This window comes from Eleutherodactylus coqui, chromosome 13 (assembly GCF_035609145.1).
Source record: "Eleutherodactylus coqui strain aEleCoq1 chromosome 13, aEleCoq1.hap1, whole genome shotgun sequence".
NCBI classification, from domain to species: domain Eukaryota; kingdom Metazoa; phylum Chordata; class Amphibia; order Anura; family Eleutherodactylidae; genus Eleutherodactylus; species Eleutherodactylus coqui.
The window spans coordinates 91,268,361-91,279,015 of NC_089849.1; positions in this window are offsets into that span (position 1 = coordinate 91,268,361).

Sequence of the window (10,655 nt, forward strand, 5' to 3'; positions counted from 1 at the left end):
GGGATCCTGGGATCTGTACAGAGCATGGGGGAATAGGAATAGTCTGGGGGGAGGATCCTAGGGTCTATACTGAGGATTGGGGGGGGGGGGGGTAGTCTGGGAGCTGACATGTCAGTCTGTCTGGGAGCAGAGTCAGTGCAGCATCGAGGGCTACAGGCCAGCCAATCCAAAATTGGGGCCATGCACTATGCCTTCACCCATTCTCCAAGCCAGCCAATCCCACATTATGGGCATGTAGTTTGTATCCACCCATTCTGCTGGTGGAGACATAATGCACCAGTACCGTCTGAGGGGAGGGGGAATCCTGAGGCCTGTACAGAGAGAGCGTGGGGGTAGTCTGGGTGGACGTGGAGGGATCCTGAGGTCTGTACTGAGGATGGGGGGGGGGTAGTCTGGGTGGAGATGGGAGATCCTGAAGTCTGTACTGAGGATGGGGGTTAGTCTGGGTGGAGATGGGGGGATCCTGAGGTCTGTACTGAGGATGGGGGGGGGGGGGGAGGAGGAGATGGTATGGCTTTTTCAAAAGTAGAAGGCGTCTGATTGGCTCCAAAGTTATTTAGTAGCAGCACAACCACCCTAAACATCCAGCCAATGTCAATAGCAAGTATCTTCAGTGTAAAGAACAGGGAGTCCTGGAAGTGATGATACAGCCCCACAGAGCCCGGATCTCACATCATCTAGTCTGTCTGGGATTACATGAGGAGACAGAAGGAGCGAGCCGATATCCACAGAAGATCTGCAGTTCTTCAAGATGTCTACTGCAACCTCGCTGCAGCATTCCTTCAAAAACTGTGTGCAAGTGTATCTAAAAAGTATTCTTTTAAGTGCAAATTCTTCACATCCATGTCTGTGCCTTGTCATAAGTGTGTGTATAAATATGCACAGATTTTGGATTTATTTCATTTAAGCCGGAAGAAGAACCCTGAGAGGTTGGAAAGCTTGCTGTAACATCATGTGTTTTAGGGTATCACATCTACAAGATGACTTGGTTTCTCCTGCTGAGAACAATCATATTTTGCTCTATTGTCGACACCGGACCAAACCTTCTTCATTGTACCTAGAAGCACCGCTGCTGTTATGAAGACGAAGGAGGTCCCCCCGGATACTGATGGGATTGGCATTCCTCTCTTCATTCACTTCGCATTCTGTTAATTGACAACAATAAACTCTTAACCCTTCGATTTCTGAAAGCTTTCTTACTTTGCAGCATTTTTTCCACACCTGCCTAAAGCCTTTACAGTAGGGATCTCAAATTCATTTGCCCCGGTGGCCACATCCGCTTCATGGCGGCCTTCAAGGGGCTGTTTGTAATTGTGAGGCCGGGCTCACACGACCGTATGGTAAAACACCGCGTTCTACGGGCGAGAGGAGCTGCGTATCATCACGTTTGTGATCACGTATGCCCGCACATGACGGTGTATCTCACCACGCTGCCCTGCACCGGCTCCTGGTTTCTTATTATTTTCCCAGGAACATGCGTATAAAACGCCGCACATATGCCATGTAATTACGTATGTACAGCGGTTTCATACGCACCCATAGACAACAATACGTCTGCATCGTAATACACGGTAAAATAGAACATCGTGTTTCTTTAGCGTGTATTATATGTGATGTACATACGCAAGAGTGAATAGATTAATGAAAATCAATGTACTTTTAATTGACTCCATTCACCGTGTATATTGCGCATGTAATACGAAATGAAATTACACCAGTGAGTCCGGCCTAAGACTGTATAAACATAACCTATTGTTAGGCCGGCTGCACAGGGGTGAGCCAGATCCTGCAACGGAATCCGGCTGTGACCCTGGCCGGCGATCCCGCATTATCTAATGCAGATGACCGCGGAGGCTCGCCGTTGGTCATACGTAGAAAATATTTTGTAAATATTTGTATTTCCCACACCTCCACTAGGTGATGACGCAGGTAGCCGCGGCCCGTACGCAATGTTAATCATGTATGGGCTGCGGGTTGGACGGTCTTCATTGACTTCAATGCAGGTCGTCCGCAGCAAAATAGAGAATGTTGTGATTTTTTTTTTTCCTGCACTTGTGGAATATGCAATTTGTGTCCGCGGGTGTGAAGGAAAAACCGAAAGTACATACCTCTCAATGCGTGCGATATGCTGTGGACTCCACAATAGGAATCCAGTCGTGTGAAGTCGGCCTTAGGCCTCATGCCCACGGGCAGGTTGGATTCCGGGGGTAGGAGGCCACAGCAGCATCCCACCCATCCCACACTGCTTACCTGTCCGGATCCTCTGCGCGGCTGTGCAGGTCCCTCTATTTTAAGGCCCATTTAGACACAACGATTATTGCTCAAAATTCGCTTAAAAGCCGTCTTTTGAGCGATAATCGTTGTGTGTAATCACACTGACATCGTGTAGTTTTCGGTAAGCTGTCGCTCATCGTTGTCTTTCAGCGTACTCAAAGACAACGATGAGCCTTATCAGGGATTCACAGCGAGATACAGCTGATACTATTGTTTCAGCTGTATCCCGCTCCCTGATGACAGGCGGGGTATGAAGAACAGAGCGGTCCAGCTGCGTTCTCCATACTGGGCACGGAGCGCTCAGCTGTATAAGAGCCGTGCACTCAGTGCAGAAAACGTGTATGCAGAAGATAAGCAGGGACACCCCGCTTGTCTTCTGCATTCTCCGCTCTGAGCACTCGGCTGTATAACAGCTGGGCACTGGAGCAGGGTAACAGCTGTATGCAGAAGACAGGTGGGACACCCCGCTTGTCTTCTGCATCCTCCGCTGGCAGCGCAAGGTCATCGCTCATCTTGAGAGATCATCTTGCGCTGTAAATGACACAACAATTATCGCTCAAAAGTCGCTCAAAAATATCCATGTCCTTTCACCTCTTTAGCACAGAGCTTCCTCCCTTGGCGGGTGGCTAGGGTACCGGTTAGGGAGTCGGAGCTGTGCCACCACCTGGGAGTCAATGAACAAAGCAGCGTGGATGTACACGCTAGAGCTCAGGATCCAAGATGGCACCCGCCCTCCTATTGGCACCGCCACCTCTGCCAAGTGTTGTTTTTGTCCTCTGAGGGAAAGTAAAGAGCCAGTCCTACTGCTCCGGACCTCACGGGCCACTTAGAATGACTGGGCGGACAGGATTCGGCCCACAGGCCTTGAGTTTGACACGTTTTCTGCAGTACTGTGTGTATATATATATATATATATATATATATATATATATTTATATAGGAATCCCAACTACCTTTGACATTGCTCTTTACCTTTTTGCTACAAGCCAGCCCTGACTCAACAGGCTGGAGGGGGCTGGAATCCATTCTATCAGCAAGCATGACACATTTTGGTGAAATGCCATATATGTCTCTAAGTTGTCCCCTTATTAAAAATATGTATAGGGGGTGGACAAAAATATTGAAACACAGTATACATGGGACTAGCACTGAGCTGCCCTTTTGATCCATGCTTGGCTTATTTTTGTGCAAGGATAGTATTAAGCAGGCGCCCCCCTCAGTGTAAGGGCTTATTTACACGAGTGTATATAGGCTGTCCGATATACGCTTCCATCTGAGCACCCCCCCCCCCCCCGCATATTAGCTTTTTACTCCTCACTTCTACATGAGCCAACCTAAACAACCAATGACCGTGAATCAGCCAAACCAATTAACCAATCACCGTGAATGAGTAAATCCAAACAACCAATCAGGTTGCGAATGGTGCGGATTTGGGGAGTAATTAATATAGATATGTGAATTCAATATGCATCCCGCACCTGTTCCGCATTTAAAAAGCGCAGACAAATTCGCAATATTCCGCTGCAGGTTCCGTTGCGGGACGCCGCCAGCAATTCCACCGTGTCAGATGGCAGCCTACAGGCTTCTTCACACAACCGTATTTGTGCGTAATGAGTTCGTGCTCATGAATGGGTCTTGTTTGCGCGTCTGTTCCCCATACACAAAAAAAGTGGGACCTGCTCTATTTTCCTGTGTTTTTTCGCACCAAGGGCCTCATAGAAGTTTATGGGTGGTGGGCAAATCGCAGTCAATGCCTGCGCAATACGCTGCATAAAACCGCAGGGAAAAGACCACATCTGGACCTCATGAGGCTAAATAGCGGGTGTTTTGCGTGCTCATGTAAACAGGTCATGCGTGTGCAAAATAGTACGAGATCTGACTCATTCAGGCGCACGCGGTCGTCTGAAGCCGGCATAAGGGATTATTCAGGAGCCATCTACAAGTTGCATTTTGATGCGGTAATGGCCAACACTGGCGCAACTCGCAGCGCTCGGATATGTCTGCTCTGCACGGACCCTCCATTGCATGTCCGTTTTTATGGAAGAACAAGAATAGGACATGCAGCAAGTTTTAGTTCATCTAAATAGCTTAACACTTTCCAATCCACTGTCTGACCTCTGAAGACATTATGAGTTAAGGCTGTACAGCTCTGATGTTGGAAGACATCCGTCAGGGTTCTCTTACTGTATATTGCCAGCCTCTCTGCTGCTGGATCCTATCCAATGTGTCACCTCATGCAGTACTGGCTTTAGCCAGCAGATAGCGCCGTTGTATAACGGCAGAAAAAGAGTAAGCCCCCCCTGGGAAAACCAGGATACAAATTGGATTGGAAAGGGTTAATGGGCCGCTATGTGGCCATGCACTGTTCATAGAACACACGGGAAGCACACGGCCAGAAAATCTGGCTGTCTGAATGGGCCCTGCTGCGCTGCTCCTGGGAGTTGTAGTTCCACAACAGTTAAAGAGGCGCACCGCAGCCCGCTAGGCTCATCGCCCAACGTCGCTGATCTGGGACTTTAGAGCCGCTGTTTTTCTTTTTGTTCAGCAATTAATTCCATTGAAGTGACTGAGTCATATGATGTCCTGATAAGTCACATGAAGAGAGGGGTGACGCCGTGACGTGCGCCAACCCCAGGGCCAGTTTACACAACAAACACTGCAGACACGTGGGGACTCGCTGCTGTTAGAGGGCAGGACTGCTCCGGGACTGTTAACTCCTGCCTGATGGGCAAGTTGGTGGCTACTGGAGACTTCATGTAACAACTGTCCAGGAGTCAGCCGATGTGTCCCATAAGTGTCTATCCGGTATATCACTAATGACGACTACTGACCCCCATTACCAACCATTCTAGGGTGGAGCTGAGTTTATGCTACGCTGTCTGCTGAGTCTGTGTATCTAAGCCTGTTAGGTGTGCTAATGTCTGCTGAGCTGGTGTATCTTAGCCCAACATGTATCATACTGTCTGCTAAGCTGGTACATCTAAGCGTATCGTATGTAATACTGTCTATTGAGCTGATGTATCTAAGCCCAACATGTATTATACTGTCTGCTAAACCGGTACATCTAAGCGTATCGTATGTAATACTGTCTACTGAGCTGATGTATCTAAGCCCAATATGTATCATACTGTCTGCTAAACCAGTACATCTAAGCGTATCGTATGTAATACTGTCTATTGAGCTGATGTATCTAAGCCCAACATGTATTATACTGTCTGCTAAGCTGGTACATCTAAGCGTATCGTATGTAATACTCTCTACTGAGCTGATGTATCTAAGCCTGTCAAGTGTGATACTATCTGCTGAGTTGGTGTATTTGATCCTATCATGTGTGGTACGCTCTACTGAGTTGATGTATCTAAGCCCAACATGTATTATACTGTCCGCTAAGCCGGTACATCTAAGCCTATCATATGTGATACTGTCTGCTGAGATGGTGTATCTAAGCTCAACATGTATTATACTGTCCGCTAAACCAGTACATCTAAGCGTATCGTATGTGATACTGTCATCTGAGCTGATGTATCTAAGCCAGTCAAGTGTGATACTATCTGCTGAGCTGGTGTATTTGATCCTATCATATGTGGTACGCTCTACTGAGCTGGTGTATCTAAGCCCAGCATGTATTATACTTGCAGCTAAGCCGGTACATCTAACCCTATAATATGTGATACCGTCTGCTAAGCTGGTGTATCTAAGCCTGTCATGCATGTTGCTGACTGCTGTGCCCATGTATCTAAGCTGTCCCAGAGAACCCCTCAGCATTCATAAGGCTACATAAAGACTTCTCGTAGTATGAGTTTACAGTGTTCACTATCCAGCAGACTGTAAGGGGTGTTTAGAGTTAATATCGCCCCAAAATCGGACGTTTGGCGCCTTTTTAGTCTCACTGCGTCGCTTATGTGAATAGACACTGAAATCGATGTGTTATTGTCACGGGTCAGCTCCATCCATATCGCTACCGGGCGGAACGCGTGCGTGAAACCCACCCGTGTGAATACACCCTGAAAACAACCAGTACGACAGCCGCTAATGTTTGCATTTAACCCATTAAATGCAAACATTAATTCTGACAGCTGCATTTAAATGCATCGATCGATGTTTGGAGGTCCCAAATGCCCCCCGCAATGAGATTGTGAGGTTTCATGTCTCCTATTGGGGGTAAAAAAAATGTAAAAATTAGTTTATAAAGTTTTATTTTCATAAAAAAAAGGTAACGGTTTAGATAAAAGACCTTTTGCCATATTTATAATAAAAGAACCTAAATAAAAATAAAACCAAATCTTGGTATCGCTGCGTCCATAAAAGTACAATCTATCAAAGTAACATTATTTACACTTCATGGGGAAATGGTGTCAGAAGAGGAAAAGAAGAGGCCAGAATTGCACTTTTGATGCCCCTGTGCTTTCAGCCTAATAGGCAGACAGTGGCTGAAGGGTGAGGTAGGTGGAGTTAGCTCATGAATATCCGGGACTACCATAAGTAGTCCTTCATGTATATGCTGCTACTCATCAAAGGCAAGTTTCTCCCAAACTCCTGCACAGATCCGCACAGCAGACAGATCACTGTGATTAGTGTGACAGGGCCTACCTTGTACTGTGAGGCTGGCAAAAAGATGGTGACAGTCTCTATGGAAACAGAAAGTCTCCACGCCGGCCCAACCATTATACCACACTATCCCACGGGACACTTTGCACCTGACAGAACAGTAATCGGGCTACAACAGGGGATGATGTGTGCAGTTTTGTTTCCCATTAAGACAATAAGGAAGCAGTAGTAATAGGGCAGCACAGTCCCCGGATAACAATGGCTGCCTTATATTAGGGACTTGTAGACCTCAGCCAGCGCCCAGACAATTAGCTGCTTGTTAGACACAATGGGTCACAGTTTACGGTGCGTTATGTGATCATTGACGACAAGCTGTGGATAACTGCTGTTGGATGGGTTTCATGTTACGGTACAAGGACGATAAACTTCTGTTGTCTATTTACACCATTGATGAATGATGAGACTGTAAGGCCGTGGCAGCCATGACACCTCAAGGCTACTGTTCGTGCTATTTTAACTCCTTAGTGACGACCCCGTAGTGTTTTTACGTCCTGCGGCTGCAGGACGTGTATAAAGGTCGACCGTGCTGCGACCGCCCTCCATACATCGCGGGTGTCAGCTGTTTCTTACAGCTGACACCCGCGGGCAACAGCCCCAACTAGCCACGCGGTCGATAGGGGCTGTTAACCCTTTAAATGCCGCTGTCAATGCAGCAGCATTTAAATCCCCCGAACGATGTTCAGGGGTCCAGTACGCCCTTCACGCCCCCTCTTCCCGCAGGAAGCCGTGCGGGTGTCATTGCAGGTCTGGGGCTTCTGAAAAGCCCCAGGGCTGCCTTGGCAGTTAAGCTTATTAAGCCATCCCTGTGGGATGGCCTGATAGACTGCCCGTCAGATTGTAGTATGATCTAATGCTATGGCATTACATCATACTGCAGGAGCGATCTAAGCATCGCATGTTGTGGTCCCCTAGGAGGACAAAAAAAATGTAAAAGTAAGAACAATACTACTATTTTTTTAAAAAATAATAAAAGTTCAAAAAAAATTTTTTTGCCATATTTACAATAAAAGAATCTAAATAATAAAACATAAACACATATTTGGTATTACTTTGTCCATAAAAGTCCAGTCAGTGAACATCGTCCAAAAAAGAAAATACAGGATGCCAGAAATGTGCTTTTTTGGTCGCCCTGTCCCCAAGAAAAAAATGTAATAAAAAGCGTTTAAAAAGTCGTATGTATTCAAAAATACATACAGAAACTACAGAACGTACCGCACATAATAAGCCCTCACTCGACGGAAAAATTAAAAAGCTATTGTGCGCAGAAGATGGAGACAGAAAAAAAACTGTAAAAAATTAAATATCTTTAAAAAAAAAAAGTTGTAGAAAGTTGTAAAAAAAAAAATATAGTTATCAGGTCATTTTTGTGGCAGTTTGTGTGCCATAGAAACAAGACGCACTGAAGGATGATGGAATGTCATTTTTTTTTTCTCTCCAATTTTTTAAAAGTTTTTCAGTACATTATATGGTACATTTAAAGAGTACCCTTGAAAAATACAACTTGTCCCGCAAAAAACAAGCCCTCAGACAGTTAGATTGATGGATAAATAAAGGAGTTACAATTTTTTAAAAAGAGGTGAGGAAAAAACAGAAATAGAAAAAAAACAAAAATGCTTGGAGTCCTATAGTGTCACAGAGGGGCTTTGGGCCTCATCAGGCACCAGGGTCGGAGTAGGACGTCTACCTTTGCACCACCATAACTACGCTCTTGGACAGAGGCGTAATTTGAAGCTTCTGGGCCCCAATGCAAAATCTGTAACAGGGTCCCCAACTATAATGCTTTATTCATAGTATTGGGCTCCCTATATGAAGAGCTAAGGCCTTATGGACCCCCTAAGGCTCCTGGGCCAGGATGCAACCGCATCCCCTATAATAAGGTGACTAGATTTTCCCAGGATCAAAGCGGGACAGAGATGTGGTCAGGGGCGGGGCTTATCACGACGTATGATTTAAAGCACTTCTTTTTTATTATTATCATACAAAATAAAAACCAGCAATTGGCACATCCAAAAACCCTTTGGAATTGTGTCACCCCCAGGCATCCTGTTGTGTTCAATCCAGCCAAACTGACCAAGGGGCTCGTCCCCGAAACGCGTTTTCAATTGCTGGTTTTTATTTTTTGACTATCGCACATTGGACCATAATCTTCTAGTAGCTTAGAGGGTTGCGCCTTCACACCAGTATTATTTCCACATTCTTTTCGCTATACTCACACCCACCCTGGTGGAGCGTCATCTGGTTGGCAGCACCCCCATCATTTGAAACACTTTGTACTCCAGAACTATTTCACCCCTCTCACTGGGTCTTGCTCCACCCTCCTTTTTCATCTCTTTTACTCTCAGTAGTAATAGTGTCCCCCCACAGTGGTCTCTATGGTAATAGTGTCCCCCTACAGTTGCTCTCAGTAGTAATAGTGGCCCTCAGTAGTAATAGTGGAGCCCCACAGTGGCCCTCAGTGGTAAGTGTCCCCCACACCGATGAAACCCATGAAACTTCCTGGTCTTCAGAGTGTCACTGCCCCTCCTCTTCTCGGCGCTGCTGCGGGAGGAAGTGTGTGTGAATTAAAGAGGAGAGGTCAGGAGGGGGAGTTGAATTCGGAGGGTGAGGCAAGAGTGTCATGCCGTTTTTCATCACAAAATTGCTTAAGGCCTCACACACTGGCGTAAGTTTCTGCACACCGTGCGCATGTCTCTCGCCTGAGCACACAATGACATGCATACTTGCTGTGTGCCCACAATCCCCATACACTATCCTGGAGGGTATGCACATGTAATAAGCACCAAATTGGTGCACGCGTATTTCTCTGGATCTGTGTGAGAGGCACAGTTAAAGTCTATGGGAGAATAGTACTGGGCATTCCGAACGCAAAATGCGTAATACACAGTGACCATACGCCTATGTAAGAGAGACCTAACAGCGCTGCGTGGGCAGGTGCGTTGTCATCATGGAAGAACCAGTTACTCGTTTGCCACAAATCAAGACGTTTTCTTCGTATGTTGTGACACAAATTTTTTCAAAACTTGTAAATACAAACTTTGGTTGACTCTTTGACCCGGTGTTACAAATTCATTATTCCTCATCGTTTTCACTTTGACTTCACTTGTATAATTCAGCCGTTACAAAATAGGCGAAAAACTGAGCAACTTGTTGAAAACGTATCACTGAAGCCAAACACAAACTTCCCCAACAATATCAGCTGGTATACTGGTACTAATAACACTCCGACCAACAGGAAGACAGTAAAGCCGGTCTCGCATCACTGGATTTGAATTGTGGATTCTGCAATCAGCACCCACGCTGACTTTCAGCGATAAAACGCAGGCATTGAAAGGCATGTACTTTTGATTTTTTTTTCTTCACACTCGCGGATACGAATTGTGTATGCCGCGAGCTGAAGAATAATCACAGTATGCTCTCTTTTGCCGTGGAAACCGTGTGGACTGCCTCTGTTGAGGTCAATGGAGGTGTCCAACCCACAGGCCAATACGCAATTAACATTGCATATGGGCTGCGGCTAACCACATTATTGCTAAGTGACGGCGCAGAAAATACAAGCAAACAAAAAAGAGCTGCACTGCGCATGACCGACGGCGAGTCTCTGCAGTCAAGCGCAGTACAGTTTAATGAGGTACACAGGTTCACCGGCCAGGCTCATGCTGACCTCCCGCACGCAGAATTCGACCTGTTTGAGCCCTGCCTAAATTTTGCGGGTAGTATTGTATCTTGACGCCACCGGAAGCTTGGGGTTTGACAGGGCTTCCATGGAGGAACAC